Raw genomic sequence first — 17,781 nt, 5'->3', positions numbered from 1 at the left:
AGAGTATATAGAGTGTGAAATAACTGCTGACATAGGTGTATTGACTGGGCGGCAGCAGCAGCAGCAGAAGCAGCAGTAGTAGTATTAACAGTAGTAGTTGATACAGAGTCATATCACATGGGCAGGAGTTGCCATGATGTACAGCAGTCTTAATAAGAGTATATAGAGTGTGAAATAACTGCTGACATAGGTGTATTGACTGGGCGGCAGCAGCAGCAGAAGCAGCAGTAGTAGTATTAACAGTAGTAGTTGATACAGAGTCATATCACATGGGCAGGAGTTGCCATGATGTACAGCAGTCTTAATAAGAGTATATAGAGTGTGAAATAACTGCTGACATAGGTGTATTGACTGGGCGGCAGCAGCAGCAGAAGCATCAGTAGTAGTATTAACAGTAGTAGTTGATACAGAGTCATATCACATGGGCAGGAGTTGCCATGATGTACAGCAGTCTTAATAAGAGTATATAGAGTGTGAAATAACTGCTGACATAGGTGTATTGACTGGGCGGCAGCAGCAGCAGAAGCAGCAGTAGTAGTATTAACAGTAGTAGTTGATACAGAGTCATATCACATGGGCAGGAGTTGCCATGATGTACAGCAGTCTTAATAAGAGTATATAGAGTGTGAAATAACTGCTGACATAGGTGTATTGACTGGGCGGCAGCAGCAGCAGAAGCATCAGTAGTAGTATTAACAGTAGTAGTTGATACAGAGTCATATCACATGGGCAGGAGTTGCCATGATGTACAGCAGTCTTAATAAGAGTATATAGGGTGTGAAATAACTGCTGACATAATTGTCTTGACTGATCCAAAGGAGTCATGGGAGAAAATCATGTGGTCAGATGAGACTATAATATAATTTTTTGATCATAATTTCACTAACCGTGTTCGGAGGAAGAATAATGATGAGTACCATGCCAAGAACGCCATCCCTAATGTGAAGCATGGGGGTGGTAGCATCATGCTTTGGTGGTGTTTTTCTGCACATGGGACAGGGTGACTGCACTGTATTAAGGAGAGGATGACCGGGGCCATGTATTGCAAGATTTTGGGCAACAACCTCCTTCCCTGAGTTAGAGCTTTGAAGATGGGTCGAGGCTGGGTCTTCCAACATGAGAATGACCCAAAGCACACAGCCAGGATAACCAAGGATTGGCTCTGTAAGGAGCATATCAAGGTTCTGGCGTGGCCTAGCCAGTCTCCAGACCTAAACCCAATAGAGAATCTTTGGAGGGAGCTCAAACTCCGTGTTTCTCAGCGATAGCCCAGAAACATGACTGATGTAGAGAAGATCTGTGTGGAGGAGTGGGCCAAAATCCCTCCTCCAGTGTGTGCAAAGCTGGTGTAAAAATAAAAGAAATTTTTGACCGCTGTAATTGCAAAGAAAGCCTACTGTACCAAATATTAACATTGATTTTCTCTGATGTTGAAATAGTTATATTCAGCACTGTAAATACATCAGGTCCGGGGCTTCATCAGGGAATGCATGGCAAGGGACCCTTCAGCGCCCTGAACCGACGACGGGTGCCAGAAAGTCACCGCCGATCCAGGACTCATTCATCTTTATGAATGTGAGTCTGTCCACGGACTCTGTGGACAGACGGGTCCTCTTGTCCGTGACCACCCCACCTGCCGCGCTGAATGTCCGCTCAGATAGTACGCTGGAGGGGGGGCAAGACAATAACTCCAGCGCATACTGAGCGAGCTCGCGGCAGGTGTCCAATCTGGCAACCCAGTACTCCATGGGGTCGTCGGTGCTCATACTGTCAGAAGCACCGACGGACGCCATGTAGTCTGCCACCATGTGGGCCAGCCGCTGGTGGTGACTGCTGCTGCTGCTGCTGGTGGTGGTACTGGGTCGCTCGGTTTGGAAGAACATCCTCATCTCTTCCATTAGGTCCCCTGCTCGGCTGCAGCTGGGTGCAGCCACCTGCTGGGTGAGATGAGGGGGGACAACTGGAGGCCGGGGAGTTGCCTGCTCCAACCGTCTGACAATGGCTGCCTGCAGTTCCTCCATCCGGTGCTGCCTCCGGCTGGCTGGGATGAACTGCTCCAGTTTCCCCTTGCACCTGGGATCCAAAAGGGTGGCCATCCAGAAATCATCCCTCGTCTTGATGGTCTTAACCCGGGGGTCCCTCCTGAGGCATCTGAGCATGTGGGCAGCCATGGGGAAGAGCACAGCCCGCTGTGACTCCTCAATGCTGGCCAGGTGAATGAGGTGCGACTCTTCTTCCCTGAGGCGCTGCTGGTCAAACTCAGACATGCCCAACCCCCGGACTATCGGTGCCCCCAACACCGGCTCTCCCTCCTGACCAGGCCCTGACTCCGGGACGACACCAGCAACCACCTCCTCCTCCTCTTCATCATCATCCTCCTCCTCCTCCTCCTCCTCCTGGTCCTGGCCCTGGTCTCGGTGGAGCATTGCTGACTCCTCCTGCTCCACCAAGGCACTCTCCCCAGCCTCGAGCAGGCGATCTAGTGTCCTCTCCAGCATGAACAGTATTGGCAGCACGCTATTGAGGCCAATTTGCTCACTGCTGACCATCTTGGTCGCCTGCTCGAAGGAGGACAACACTTGGCAGACCTGGTTTATCTGCCCCCACTGCGCACAGGCGATGAAAGGGAGTTGTGGTGAAGCCCTCTGAGTGCCTAGTTCCATCAGGTACTCCCTCACCGCCCTTTGCTGCTCCCACAACCTCTTCAGCATGTGGAGGGTGGAGTTCCACCGCGTCACACTGTCCACAATCAGCCTGTGAAGGGGCAGATTGTACTTCCGCTGCAATTTGGACAGGGACGCGGTAGCGGTTGGGGAGCGCCTGAAGTGGCTGGCAATCCTACGCGCCTTTGCCACAATGTCACTCAACCCTGGATAAGTGCGCAGGAACTTCTGCACCACCAGGTTGAGGACATGTGCCAGACAGGGCACGTGCGTCAGACTGCCAGCATGGAGGGCGGCGAGTAGGTTGCTGCCGTTATCGCAGACAACCATACCTGGCTGGAGCCTTCGGGGTGTCAGCCACTTCTGGACCTGAGCTTGAAGTGCTTTCAGCACTTCTTCTGCAGTGTGTCTCCGGTCCCCTAAACTAACAAGCTGGAGCACGGCCTGACAGCGCACGTGCCCCACACTTGAGTAGCTACGGGGGCGCTTGCTGGGAGGCTCAGCAGCTGCGGAGACAGTGGCTTGAGGGAGACCAGCAGTTCTCCCCTGGACACCCCGGGGCGGCACCACAAGATCGGTTGCCGACGATCCCTCACCGACGCCTCGGAGGGAAACCCAATGGGCCGTGAAGCTGATGTAGCGTCCCTGCCCATGCCTGCTGGTCCAGCCATCCATTGTCAGATGAACCCTGTCGCTGACAGCGTGATCCAGCGACAGGGTTACATTCTGAACAATGTGCTGGTGTAGGGCAGGGACACCAGTCCTGGCAAAGAAATGGCGGCTGGGGACACGCCATTGGGGTTGGGCCTGCTCCAACATCTGCCTGAAGGGGTTGCTGTCAACTATGTTGAAGGGCAGCAGATGTTGGGCAATAACCCTTGCCAGGAGCCCATTGAGGGAACGCACACGTCGGTCTCCAGGGGGGAAGGGAGTGGTGCGGTCAAAGGCGTCTGAAATCGACGCCTGGCGCCGGACGGCAGTGCGGGACACAGACGTGGAGGGTGCTGTGGAAGTAGAGGTCTGGCTGCCGGTACCAGTACCTCTACTAGAGGGAGCGGGGGGGCATGACCTGCTGGAAACAGATGAAGATGTGGCAGGGGCTGCTGTACCCTGCTCACTTGTGGTGGTGGCGCTGCTACCACCACCACGCTTCATCTCCTCATACAACGCCCAGTGGTTTATCCTGAGGTGCTGGTTCAGGGCTGTGGTACCCACCCGAGCCAAACACTTCCCTCTCTTCACCCTCACTTTACAAATCCGGCAGATGGCCACGGTAGGGTTGTCTGCCACCAGGGTAAAGAAATTCCAGACAGGTGACTTCAGCACCGCCCTCCTGTCAGATGGGGTGACGCTTACTTGCACCTGCTGGGATTCGGTGCGCACAGGTGGAGCTGCCTGCTGCTGCTGCTGCTGCTGCTGCTCCTCCTCCTGACACCTCCTGCTGCCATCACCAGTGGAGACCCTGACGATGGTCTCCCTGGTGGTGACCTGGCGCACCGTTTCACCAGGGTGCCTACCTTCCCCGTCGTCACTGACGTAGTGAGCCGACGCGTCAGATGGCAACCATGATGGGTCACCCTCTTCGCCCCCAGAGATGTCAGACCAAGGGCTGAGATGTGTTGGTCTGAGGGAACCACGTGACATGGAGCCTCTAGCCTGGCTCCGCTGTCCCCTCACCCACGCCTGGGTCTGACTAGGTGCTGCTGTTTCCTGCACCAAAACAGCAGCACCAGTTTGAAGGGATGTCTCTGGGATACTGCCAGCAGGTATCCCATCCTCCTCATCCATCCCTTCAAAAAGGTCCTGACCATCAGGACAGAGCTGGAGGTCTGCCTGATGCATGGCCTCCCCCAAGAGATCCCTATCACTGTCGCTGTCGAACAGTAAGATGCTGGACTCTTGGGGGCTGGGGGGGGGTAGTACAGGCAACGGTGTAATGGTGGTACTACTGTGAGTCGGGACCGACGACTCAGTGGCACTGCTGTGCCCCATGTAGTCCACCACTACTTGAGCCTGAGATGGCAATATCGGGCGGCTGCCCGATGGGAAGAACTCCCGGATCAGGCGTACTCCCCTTGCACCCGATCCTCTACCACTAGTAGGGGCACGAGAGGTACCCCGTGCTGGCAGCGATCCAGCACTGGGAGTAACTCCCCTACCCCTACTGCCACGGCCACGGATGCCGCTCATAATTGCTGATATGTGTGTGGGGGGGTTAAACTTTATTGGGGGGGAAAATGTGAACAAAATGTGTTTTTGTGTTTTTTTTACAAGACAGGCACGCAGACAAAGACGTACACAGACAGCTACTAAACTATAAGAAAAGTAGTACACCAGACAAGGACTACAAAATTAAAGAAAAAAAAAAAAAGCACTAAACAAACACTAACTTTTTTTTTTTTTTTTTTTTTAAACACAGACACTAAACACACACTAAGCTAAGCTAGATGAAATAAATGTACACTAACAGTGTGTACACTTACTACACAAAATTTAACTAAACTGAACACAAAACTTAGCTTTTATAAAAGCTCTTTAGGGAAAACTAAACAAAATTTGAACTGAGATGCCTATCAAATATCACTGAACAGTGAACCTGCAAGATCTGACAGTAACACAAGATGAACAAAACTTAGCTTTTAGAAAAGCTCTTTTATAAAGCTCAGATCAATATGTGTTCTGAAATCTCTTGCAAATATAACTGAACAGGGAGGATTGCAGGATCAAACAGTAACACAAATGAAAAAAACAGCACAAAACAGCACAAAACGTAGCTTTGAAAAAAGCTCTTGGGTCTATTGCTTTGAAAAAAGCAGTTGATATACTGGAAAAGATCCACTGGAATCACTAAATAGCAATGCTGGTGATGATCTAAATCAATCAAGAACAAAGACACAGGAAACCAGGAAACCAGGAACACAGAAACAGCCTCCACACTCTATAGCAAGCTTCTGAATCTGCAATGAAATGGTGCTGGGAGTGAGCTTATATAATGTCCATGCAGGCAGGTTCCTATTGGTTGCTAACCTGTGACGAGTGTGGAAGGAGAACTCTGATTGGCTCTGATGCAAAAGGGCGGAGCAAATAATCGCGCAATATTCCTATTGCCGAATATTCGCATTGCGAATATTCGGCAATATAAAATGATCGCTTCAGCTACTCGGCCCAATGGCTCTAATCATACCAGCAATGCTTTCAGACGTCTATGGAGATCACTAGGATGTGATCTGTTTTAAAAATGAAACTGTAAAAATCGCTCTGATGCGGAAGATCGGGGCGAGGAAAATAATCGCGCGATATTGCGTTTGCCGAATAATCGCATTGCGATCTTTCTGGAAAATTCAATGAACGCTTCAGCTACTCGGCCCAGGGTCTCTAATTATACCAGCAATGCTTTTAGACGTCGATGGAGATATCTAGGATGTGATCTGATTCAAAAAAAAAATTGTAAAAAATCGAATATTCGGAATTGCGAATATTCACCGCGAATTTCGAAATATAGCGCGATTTCTCGAATATGCTATATTCGAGTCGAATATTCGCAATGCGAATATTCGTGAGCAACACTAGTCACTATGAGGAAGGGACCCCTCATAGGCACTCATCAATCACTGCCAACTATGCTCGCCCTTTCCAACCACCATTCATAGAAGTCGTTCTATAGCTTCCATGAATGAATGGCGTGTGTTCTCTGTCTACAAAGACAGACATTGTGGGATTATATTGGCCTGGCTGAATAACGATTCTGTGACCTGTGAGGATATACATAAGCAGTTTTTATACATCAGCTTCTGCATTGTCACTCCATCACATGCTCCCCAGGTGGAGACTACAGGCAGACATACACAATGTGCAAACATGGTCCATCCCTTGTCACTATGAGGAAGCTGGTCCAGAGCAATGAGGGACAGCTAACATTATGCATGTAGACAGGAAGTGGGTGGTGAAAGTGGCTGGAGAATATCAAAGCAAAATAAAAATAAAATGAAAATTTTGCCATTTTGGCAAAACATTTTGGAGTTGATGAGGAAAGTGAAAATCTAGAAAGTTTGGTAAAATTTGCACTATTTTTGGGAAAACATATTAGAGTTGATGAGGAAAGTGAAAATCTGTAAATGTTGGTAAAATTTCATCATTTTGGCAAAACACATTGAAATTCACGAAGAATGTGAGAATCTGCAAATTTTGATAACATTTCTCCATTTTGCAAAACACACTGGAGTTGAAGAATGTGAAAATTTGGAAAAATTTCGACATTTTGAAAAAGTGCAGGTAGACAGGAACTGGGTGGTGAAAGTGGCTGGAAAATAGCAAAGCAAAATTAAAAAAAAAAAATTGAAATTTTGGTAAAATTTTACCATTTTAGCAAAACATTTTGGAGTTGATGAGGCAAGTGAAAATCTGCAAAGTTTGGTAAAATTGCACTATTTTGGGAAAACATATTAGAGTTGATGAGGAAGGTGAAAAACTAGAAAATTTTGGTAAAATTTCATCATTTTGGCAAAACACATTGAAATTCACGAAGAATGTGAGAATCTGGAAATTTTGATAACATTTTGCAAAACATACTAGAGTTGAAGAATGTAAAAGTTTGGAAAAATTTCAACATTTTGAAAAAGTGCATGTAGACAAGAACTGGGTGGTGAAAGTGGCTGGAAAATAGCAAAGAAAAATAAAAAAATATATAATAAAAATTTTGGTAAAATGTTACCATTTTAGCAAAACATTTTGGAAGTTGATGAGGAAGGTGAAAATCTGGAAAGTTTGTTAAAATTGCACTATTTTGGGAAAACATATTAGAGTTGACGAGGAAGGTGAAAAACTAGAAAATGTTGGTAAAACTTCATCATTTTGGCAAAACACATTGAAATTCACGAAGACTTCAAATTTGGAAACCTTGGTAAAAATCTTTCATCTTCTTATGCTCCTCACCCCACCACTGCCATAACCTTCTGGGGTGGGGGTGGACCCCTCATAGGCACTCATCAATCACTGCCAACTTTGCTCACCCTTTCCAACCACCATTCATAGAAGTCGTTCTATAGCTTCCATGAATGAATGGTGTGTGTTCTCTGTCTACAAAGACCGACATTGTGGGATTATATTGGTCTGGCTAAATAACGATTCTGTGACCTGTGAGGATATACATAAGCAGTTTTTATATATCAGCTCATGCATTGTCACTCCATCACATGCTCCCCAGGTGGAGAGTATAAGCAGCCATACACAATGTGCAAACATGGTCCATCCCTTGTCACTATGAGGAAGCTGGTCCAGAACAATGATGGACAGCTAACATTATGCATGTCGACAGGAAGTGGGTGGTGAAAGTGGCTGGAGAATATCAAAGCAAATAAAAAAAAATTTGGTAAAATTTTGCCATTTTGGAGTTAATGAGGAAGGTGAAAATCTGAAAAGTTTGGTAAAATTGCACTATTTTGGGAAAACATATAAGAGGTGATGAGGAAAGTGAAAATCCGGAAATTTTGGTAACACACATTGATATTCACGAAGAATGTGAATATCTGGAAATTTTGGTAAAATTTCAACATTTTGCAAAACACACTGAAGTTGAAGAATGTGAAAATTTGGAAACCTTGGTAAAATCTTCCATCCTCTTATGCTCCTTTACCCCATCACTTCCATAACCTTCTGGGGTGGGGGGGGGGGTAATTAAGCTAAGGGACCCCTCCTAGGCACTCATTAATCACTGCCAACTATGCTCGCCCTTTCCAACCACCATTAATAGAAGTCGTACTATCGCTTCCATGAATGAATGGTGTGCGTTTGCTGTTTACAAAGACCGACATTGTGGGATTATATTGGTCTGGCTAAATAACGATTCTGTGACCTGTGAGGATATACATAAGCAGTTTTTATACATCCGCTTCTGCATTGTCACTCCATCACATGCTCCCCAGGCGGAGAGTATAAGCAGCCATACACAATGTGCAAACATGGTCCATCCCTTGTCACTATGAGGAAGCTGGTCCAGAGCAATGATGGACAGCTAACATTATGCATACATTTTTTTTTAATTTTGGTAAAATTTTGCCATTTTGGCAAAACATTTTGGAGTTAATGAGGAAGGTGAAAATCTGAAAAGTTTGGTAAAATTGCACTATTTTTGGGAAAACATATTAGAGCTGATGAGAAAGCAAAATAAAATTAACATTTTGCCAAAACATTTTGGAGTTGATGAGGAAGGTGAAAATCTGGAAAGTTTGGTAAAATTGTACTATTTTTGGAAAACATTAGAGTTGATGAGGAAAGAGAAAATCTGGAAATTTTGGTAAAATTTAATCATTTGGGCAAAGCACATTGATATTTACGAAGAATGTGAGAATCTGGAAATTTTGGTAAAATGTCAACATTTTGCAAAAGTGAAAGTGGCTGGAGAATATCAAAGCAAAAAAAATAAAAAATAAAATGAAAATTTGGGTAAAATTTTGCCATTTTGGTAAAACATTTTGGAAGTTGATGAGGAAGGTGAAAATCTGGAAAGTTTGTTAAAATTGCACTATTTTGGGAAAACATATTAGAGTTGACGAGGAAGGTGAAAAACTAGAAAATGTTGGTAAAACTTCATCATTTTGGCAAAACACATTGAAATTCACGAATAGACTGTTAAAATTTGGAAACCTTGGTAAAATCTTTCATCTTCTTATGCTCCTCTACCCCACCACTGCCATAACCTTCTGGGGTGGGGGGACCCCTCATAGGCACTCATCAATCACTGCCAACTATGCTCACCCTTTCCAACCACCATTCATAGAAGTCGTACTATAGCTTCCATGAATGAATGGTGTGTGTTCTCTGTCTACAAAGACAAACATTGTGGTATTATATTGGCCTGGCTGAATAACGATTCTGTGACCTGTGAGGATATACATAAGCAGTTTTTATATATCAGCTTCTGCATTGTCACTCCATCACATGCTCCCCAGGCGGAGAGTATAAGCAGCCATACACAATGTGCAAACATGGTCCATCCATTGTCACTATGAGGAAGCTGGTCCAGAGCAATGATGGACAGCTAACATTATGCATAAAAACAATAAAATTTTGGTAACATTTTGCCAAAACATTTTGGAGTTAATGAGGAACGTGAAAATCTGAAAAGTTCGGTAAAATTGCACTATTTTGGGAAAACATATTAGAGCTGATGAGAAAGCAAAATAAAAATAAAATTAACATTTTGCCATTTTGGCAAAACATTTTGGAGTTGATGAGGAAGGTGAAAATCTGAAAAGTTTGGTAAAATTGCACTATTTTTGGGAAAACATATTAGAGCTGATGAGAAAGCAAAATAAAATTAACATTTTGCCAAAACATTTTGGAGTTGATGAGGAAGGTGAAAATCTGGAAAGTTTGGTAAAATTGTACTATTTTTGGAAAACATTAGAGTTGATGAGGAAAGAGAAAATCTGGAAATTTTGGTAACATTTAATCATTTGGGCAAAGCACATTGATATTCACGAAGAATGTGAGAATCTGAAAATGTTGGTAAAATGTCAACATTTTGCAAAAGTGCATGTAGACAGGAAGTAGGTGGTGAAAGTGGCTGGAGAATATCAAAGCAAAATAAATAAAAAAAAAAAATGAAAATTTGGGTAAAATTTTGCCATTTTGGTAAAACATTTTGGAGTTGATGAGGAAAGTGAAAATCTGGAAAGTTTGTTAAAATTGCACTATTTTTGGAAAACAGAGTTGATGAGGAAAGAGAAAATCTGGACATTTTTGGTAAAATTTAGTCATTTGGGCAAAGCACATTGATATTCACGAAGAATGTGAGAATCTGGAAATTTTAGTAAAATGTCAAGATTTTGCAAAAGTGCATGTAGACAGGAAGTAGGTGGTGAAAGTGGCTGGAGAATATCAAAGCAAAATTAAAAAATATATATATGAAAATTTGGGTAAAATTTTGCCATTTTTGGAAAAAATATCAGAGTTGATGAGGAAGGTTAAAATCTGAAAATTTTGGTAAAATTTCATCATTTTAGCAAAACACATTGTATATCACGAAGAATGTTAAAATTTGGAAACTTTGTTAAAATCTTCCATCTTCTTATGTTCCTCTACCCCACCACTGCCATAACCTTCTGGGGTGGGGGGTTAATTAAGCAAAGGGACCCCTCACAGGCACTCATCAATCACTGACAACTATGCTCGCCATTTCCAACCACCATTCATAGAAGTCGTACTATAGCTTCCATGAATGAATGGTCTGCGTTCACTGGCTGAATAATAATTCTGTGACCTGTGAAGATATACATAAGCTGTTTTTATATATCAGCAATACAGGTTCTCTTTATTCCTGACATCAAGGCTCAACGAGTCTGGACCCAGGATTGGAGGAGCCCTTCTTCCCCTCCGTTATCTCCTTTCCTCCGTGGTAAACACAATAAAAGTCCATTATGTGCGGAGAGGAGCCAGGCGTCTCCCATGAAGGTGAAGATGGGAAGTGGAGGCGGTGTGCGCGTCCCTCATTACTTGAAGAGTGGCACGGCACACACCTCCTCGCACGCAGCCCTCATCATTTGTTCCCTGGCACCGCACTCCCTGACCCGGGGGCCACGGCGGCGCACATTCTGATGGCTCCATTAAGGGAGCTTCAAGCCTAACGAGTCACCTGTCGCCTCGCTGCGCGCTCACACATGTCTGGGATTACAGAGACGGGTCTCTGCAGCTCAGACTCTTCATTAGCGTGCTTCTGGCACAGCGGTCTTCATCTCAGCAGATGTCGGAGTGTGCCGCGTGTAAAGTTCCGATGATAAGTGTTTGTCGCTCCATTCCCCTCCTCCCTCCTTTCAGATCCTCCACGCCGCTCAACGTGCAGAAGACACCTATGTAGAAGAATCGGATCAGCTTCTTTTTAACCTCCAGTGAGCCTGATGGATAACTTGGATAAATCTCTCCAAAATTTGCCACTGTAAAAAAAAAAAATCGATGCGGCCTGCGCCCCCAGGTTGGATTCTGGGACTGGATTTTTCTTTTTTTTTTGTTAATCTTTATTTAATTGCATGGAGACTTTGTTTGAATGAAATTATTTCTGTAGTAACACGTTCGATCTTTTGGGATGTAACAAGTTTAAAGGAGATCGCCATCGGAAGCTTTAACATGTTGTTATTATTGTTTCAAAAGTCAATCCTTTCATTAAAATAATCCCCCGTAATCCTGCGTTAAGACCTCTTTCACATTGAGGCGTGGAGCCGCGGTGACGGTATAGCCACGCTATTTGTAGCGCCGCTATACCGTCGTATTTACCGCGATATTCGGGCGCTAGCGGTGAGGTTTTAACCCCTGCTAGTGGCTGAAAAAGGGTTAATACCGCCCGCGTTGGGGGTAGTATTACCGTGGTATTACCACGCTTTCCCATTGATTTCAATGGGAAGGCGCGGTATAGGAGCGGTGAACACACCGCTCCTATACCGCAGTAAAGATGCTGCTAGCAGGACTTTTGGAGCGCTCCTGCTAGCGCACCGCTTCAGTGTGAAAGCCTTCGGGCTTTCACATTGAACACTACAGGGCATGATTTTTCATGCGGTATAGCAGCGCTATTTTTAGCGCTGTACCGCATGAAAAACGCCTCAATGTGAAAGGGGCCTAAAGGTCTTGCAGTGGTGTTACTGAGGCTGGTGTCACCTGGTGCAGTAAAATATGGTGTAACCGCCCCCCTCCCAAATAATTTTTGCAACCTGCAAGAGAGAGAGGGGGAGAGGAAGAGAGAGGGCAGAGGGAGAGAGGGGGGCAGGAAGAGAGAGAATGAGGGCAGGGAGAGAGGGGGCAGGGAAAGAGCAAGGGGGGGGCAGGGGGAGAGAGAGAGGGGGGAGCAGGGAGAGAGGGAAGGCGGGGAGAGAGAGGGGGCAGGGGGGGTGGGTGTCACGTACCTGGTGGAGATCAAGCTGGAGAGGGGGCTTCTCTTGCACCTCCTGTCTGACACCCCTGGTAGTGATGACAGGGAGTGACGGACACAGAGTGGTACGAGGGCACTGTTCATATGTTAGTATTCAGTTTAAATAAGGTTACTTGGCGCCCATACGTGCACGTGCGCGCATTTGCACTCACCCGTGCGCACGCGACAATACAAATCCTTCTTTTCCTGGCTTGAGCGCAGGTGCACGTCTGTTGGCCGGACTTATCTTACAGTGGGAGAGCGAGAGGGGGGCAGAGAAAAAGAGTGAGAGTGAGGGGGAAAGAAAGCAGGACGAAAGAGAGAGAGAGAGGGGGTGGGCAGGAGGAGAGAGAGGAGGGGCACGGGGAGAGAGCGGTGAAGAAAGAGATAGGGGCAGCATGGAGAGAAAGAAGGTGGGAGCAGGGAGAGAGGGAGGGCAGGGAGAGAGAGTGGACAGGGGGAGAGGAAAAGTAAGAGGGGGCAGAGAGAGTGAGAGGGAGGGGGAAAGAGAGCAAGGCGAGAGAGAGGGGCAGAGAGAGGGGATGGGCAGGGAAAGAGGGGGAGAGAGAGGAGGGGCAGGGGAAGAGAGCGGTGAAGAAAGAGATAGGGGGAGCATGGAGAGAAAGAAGGTGGGAGCAGGGAGAGAGGGAGGGCAGGGAGAGAGACTGGGCAGGGAGGGGGAAAGAGAGCAGGGCGAGAGAGAGGGGCAGAGAGAGGGGATGGGCAGGGAAAGAGGGGGAGAGAGAGGAGGGGCAGGGGAAGAGAGCGGTGAAGAAAGAGATAGGGGGGAGCATGGAGAGAAAGAAGGTGGGAGCAGGGAGAGAGAGAGGGCAGGGAGAGAGAGGGGGCAGGGGAGAGGAAAAGTAAGAGGGGGCAGAGAGAGAGAGAGTGAGAGGGAGGCAGGGAGGGGGAAAGAGAGTAGGGCGAGACAGAGGGCAGTGAGAGAGGGGCAGAGAGAGGGGGTGGGCAGGGAAAGAGGAGGGGCAGGGGGAGAGAGAGCGGGAGCAGGGGGAGAGGGGGGCAGAGAGAGGGGGTGAGGAGGGAGAGAGGGAGTGGGCAGGGAAAGAGGGGGAGAGAGGGGAGGGGCAGGGAAAGAGGGGAGGGGCAGGGGGAAAGAGAGGGGGAGCAGGGGGCAGGATCTGGTCAGTGCAAACTTACTTGGATGGTCCCCAGGGGCTCACTGGCTCAGTCAGCAGTTGTGGGCTTTCTGCCCCCCACACCCCCTTTACAAACGGAGCACACGGGCAGGGAGTGAGAGAGGGGCGGGAGAAGAGATGAGTGTCATGCTGCTCAGGCATGCTGGAGGTGGATGAAGCAGTTTGGGGATCCCCTCCTTCCAGGAAAACTGCGACTCCCAAGTTGGTTGTCACCCACAAAGAACGAAGCGGTCATCAGAGGAGGCGGAGGAGAGCAGCAGGCGGATGGAGCCACGGGTTTTCGACCGGCCCTGCATGTCTACGGCGAAAGTGGTGCGGCTTTTCAGGGGAGATTTTGTGCAACAGGGTTAAAAAAAAATAGATAATAATATAGATTTATTTTCTTATTTATTACCTTTAGATATACTGTATATCCTGATAGCTAACCAATAGGACTGGCATTGTCACCCTCTTGACAAAGACATGCTGTAATTAGTGCCAATCTCCCAGGGGTCTCACTTCTTCTGCTGCAGCATCCATTAAACAAAGGAGTGATATTTTGGAAGTCACCTCTGGACTGCATGGAATATAATAGTCCAGTGGGTAGGGAGCTTGCGCCCAGCATCACCTGCCACCAAAGAAATGATTGCTTTGTGTGGAGCCTTCCTTGGTTTCAGGGTCGTACTCTGAATTTCAAGGTCTGCGGGTGTTTGAGCGGACAGAATGTTGGAAAAGGCGGGTTAGAATAAAAGCATGATGCCGATTTTCGGCGGTGCATTTCTCATTCTGGCACAGCGGGCGAGCGCCAAGAGGCGTTAAATAAAAAATTGCATTTTTGCTGATATTAGGCGTTCTTCCCAAACCGTCCTAATAACAGAAAACACTTTTTTATTGGTGTAATAACGAAGAGGGAGAGCGCGGCGGCCTTCTCTCCGTCTATGATATAATGGATGTTTTTAATAGTGCGGCCTCTGGCAGAGGTTTATTCCGGAGTTCACCGTACGGCGCAGACATGAGTAATGGAGACCCCCGCGCTTGCGGCAGCATGAGTCCTCCAGCTGCTGGGAAGCCGCGGTGGAGCTGGAAGATGAAACCGTTTCGAGAATCCGGGGAGGTCAGGAAGTGCGAGTGCATTAGACGCTGACCACCTTCACCTCTCCGCTGAGAGCTCGCCGCTATTAACGCCGTATATCAAGGCGTACAAACACAACACCATAACGCACAGGACACCGCCGTGCTGTAACTCAGATCATACATCGCCATATATTGCACTAGTCCGGTGATGACCAGCTGGGGAGGCGATGGGTCTCTATTCCTGCAAATTATTAGAAATCGTAATGTCACCGTCACGGCAAGCACTGCCTGTATCATCCATTCCGCCCAGAATAAGTCATGCAGTTTTGAGTGGAATGCGTAAAATTTATACTCACCTTTGTGCGTTGTAGATTGTTACTGCTCCAGTTTATAGGAGAACCCGGTGCACAATATTATCCTGAGCAGGGCTTTTTTTTCCTTATAAGTGCAGGAACTCCCCCCCCTTCTGAGTCACTTCTGGTCTCCGCCCTCTATCCACCTCTAAGCACCATCCATTGAGTCCACCCCTTACCCACCTCTGAGCACCATCCCTTGATTCCACCCCTTACCCACCTCTGAGCACCATCCCTTGGTTCCACCCACCTCTGAGTACCATCCCTTGGTTCCACCCCTTACCAACCTCTGAAAACCATCCATTGGTTCCACCTTCTACCCACCTCTGAGCACCATCCCTTGATTCCACCCCTTACCCACCTCTGAGCACCATCCCTTGGTTCCACCCACTACCCTCTGAGCACCATCCCTTACTTCCGCCTCCTACCCACCTCTGAGCATCACCCCTACCCACCTCTAAGCACCATCCATTGGTTCCACGCCCTACCAACTTCTGAGCACCATTCCTTGGTTCCACCCCTACCCACCTCTGAGCATAATCCCTTGGTTCGCCCCCCTACACACCTTTAAGCACCATACCTTGGTTCCAACCAGTACCCACCTCTAAGTACCATCCCTTGGTTCTACTCCCTTATTTCCGCCTCCTACTCACCTCTGAGCACCATCCCTTGATTTCACCCCTTACCCACCTCTGAGCACCATCCCTTGGTTCCACCCACTACCCTCTGAGCACCATCCCTTACTTCCGCCTCCTACTCACCTCTGAGCACCATCCCTTGGTTCCGCCTCTTACCCACCTCTGAGCACCATCCCTTGGTTCCACCCCTACCCACCTCTAAGCACCATCCATTGGTTCCACTCCCTACCTACCCCTGAGCACCATCCCTTGGTTCCACGCCCTACCCACTTCTGAGCACCATTCCTTGGTTCCACCCCCTACCCACCTTTGAGCACCATCCCTTGGTTCCATCCCTTACCCACCTCTGAGCACCATCCCTTGGTTCCGCCCCCTACCCACCTCCCAGTACCTCACATTTTAGAGAATATAGAACCAAGTATCATTTTGTGGTGATAAGTAATGTGTATGGAATTTGTTAATAACAACAATAAAAGCAGTGAAGTATACAAAAAAATTTTTTATTTTTTTTCCCGGTCATTTGTTATCCTGACAGAGCCAGAATGTAAACACACATCCCCATCCTGGCAGGGGAGAGGAGACAGATCGTGTATATAGGAACAACAATCAGTCTCCTCCCCCAAGCAGTCCCATCCTCCTACAGTTAGAACACACTGAGGGAACACATTTAACCTCTTGATCGCCCCCTAGTGTTAACCCCTTCCCTGCCAGTGACATTTATACAGTAATCAGTGGCTATTTTTAGCTCTGATTGCTGTATAAATGACAATGGCCCCAAAAAAGTGTCAAAGGTGTCCGATCTGTCCGCCGCATTGTGTCACGATAAAAATCGCAGTTCGCCGCCATTACTAGTAAAAATTCCATGAATCTATCCCCTATTTTGGAGACACTATGGCCCAGATTCACAAAGCACTTACACCGACGTATAACAAGTTACGCCAACGTAAGTGCAAATGTGCGCCGTCGTATCTGTGCGCCACACCCAAGAACAGATATGTGCCTAAAAACAGGCTACACCCTGCCGACGTATCTTGCTTACGCCGGCGTAGGGTGGGCGCACATTTAGGCTGGGCGCATGGTGCCACTCCCATTGATTAGCCATTCAAATATGCAAATGAGTGAAATACGGCGATTCACGAACATACGTGCGCCCGACGCAGTGCGCGTAAGTTGTACGTCCGGCGTAAAGTTATTCCACATAAAGGAGGTGTAACTCAGCAGCAGACATACAAAGGACTGCACCAGGGAACACAAGCCGGCGTATTTTACGTTGGACGTGTCTGGCTGGGTGTAGGTTACGTTCACGCCGTACGCAGTGATCCGGCGTATTTTAGGCAGTTGTTCCGATGTGGTTGTGAGCATGCGCAGGGGGATGCGTCCACGTCTCGGCGCATGTGCAGTTCGTGATACGTATCTGTCTGGCGCTCGGCCCATCATTTGCATGGGGCCCCCCCTTATTTGCATGGCTCACGCCCACTTCCACCTACGCCGGCGTACGCCTTCGAAACCCAGGGCAGCGTAGCTAGCAATGGCTTGGTGAATTCCATGCTTGCCGCTCTGCGCTGCGTTGCCGTTGCGTATATTGTTTGCGTTACGGCGGTGTAATGTGCGCCCACTCTATGTGAATCTGGGCCCCTAACTTTTTCGCAAACCAATCAATATACACTTATTGCGATTTATTTTTTTTTACCAAAAAATGTAGAAGAATATATCGGCCTAAACTGAGGAAGAAATTTGTTTTTCAATTGGGGATATTTATTATAGCAAAAAGTAAAAAATATAATTTTTTTCAAAATCGACAGTCTTTTTTTTGTTTATAGCGCAAAAAAAAACACAGAGGTGATCAAATACCACCAAAAGTAAGCTCTATTTGTGGGAAAATAAGGACATAAATTTTGTTTGGGTACCACGTTGCACGACTATTCAATTGTCAGTTAAAGCTTTGCAGTGCCGAATCGCAAAAAAAAAAAATGGCCCAGTCAGGAAGGGGGTAAATTCTTCAGGGGCTGAAAAGGTTAAAAT

The 17,781-nt window shown here is 47.2% G+C and overlaps 1 protein-coding gene across 5 annotated transcripts in view; it reads left to right on the top strand.

Moving 5' to 3' along the window:
* MDGA1 (MAM domain containing glycosylphosphatidylinositol anchor 1) overlaps positions 1-17,781 on the top strand; it is a 424,007-nt gene that overhangs the window by 312,650 nt on the left and 93,576 nt on the right. The window lies entirely within an intron of this gene.

The sequence above is a fragment of the Rana temporaria genome, chromosome 4 (assembly GCF_905171775.1).
Source record: "Rana temporaria chromosome 4, aRanTem1.1, whole genome shotgun sequence".
NCBI lineage: Eukaryota > Metazoa > Chordata > Amphibia > Anura > Ranidae > Rana > Rana temporaria.
Note: the sequence above shows the minus strand (reverse complement) of the source record. Positions and strands in the feature narration are given on the sequence as shown.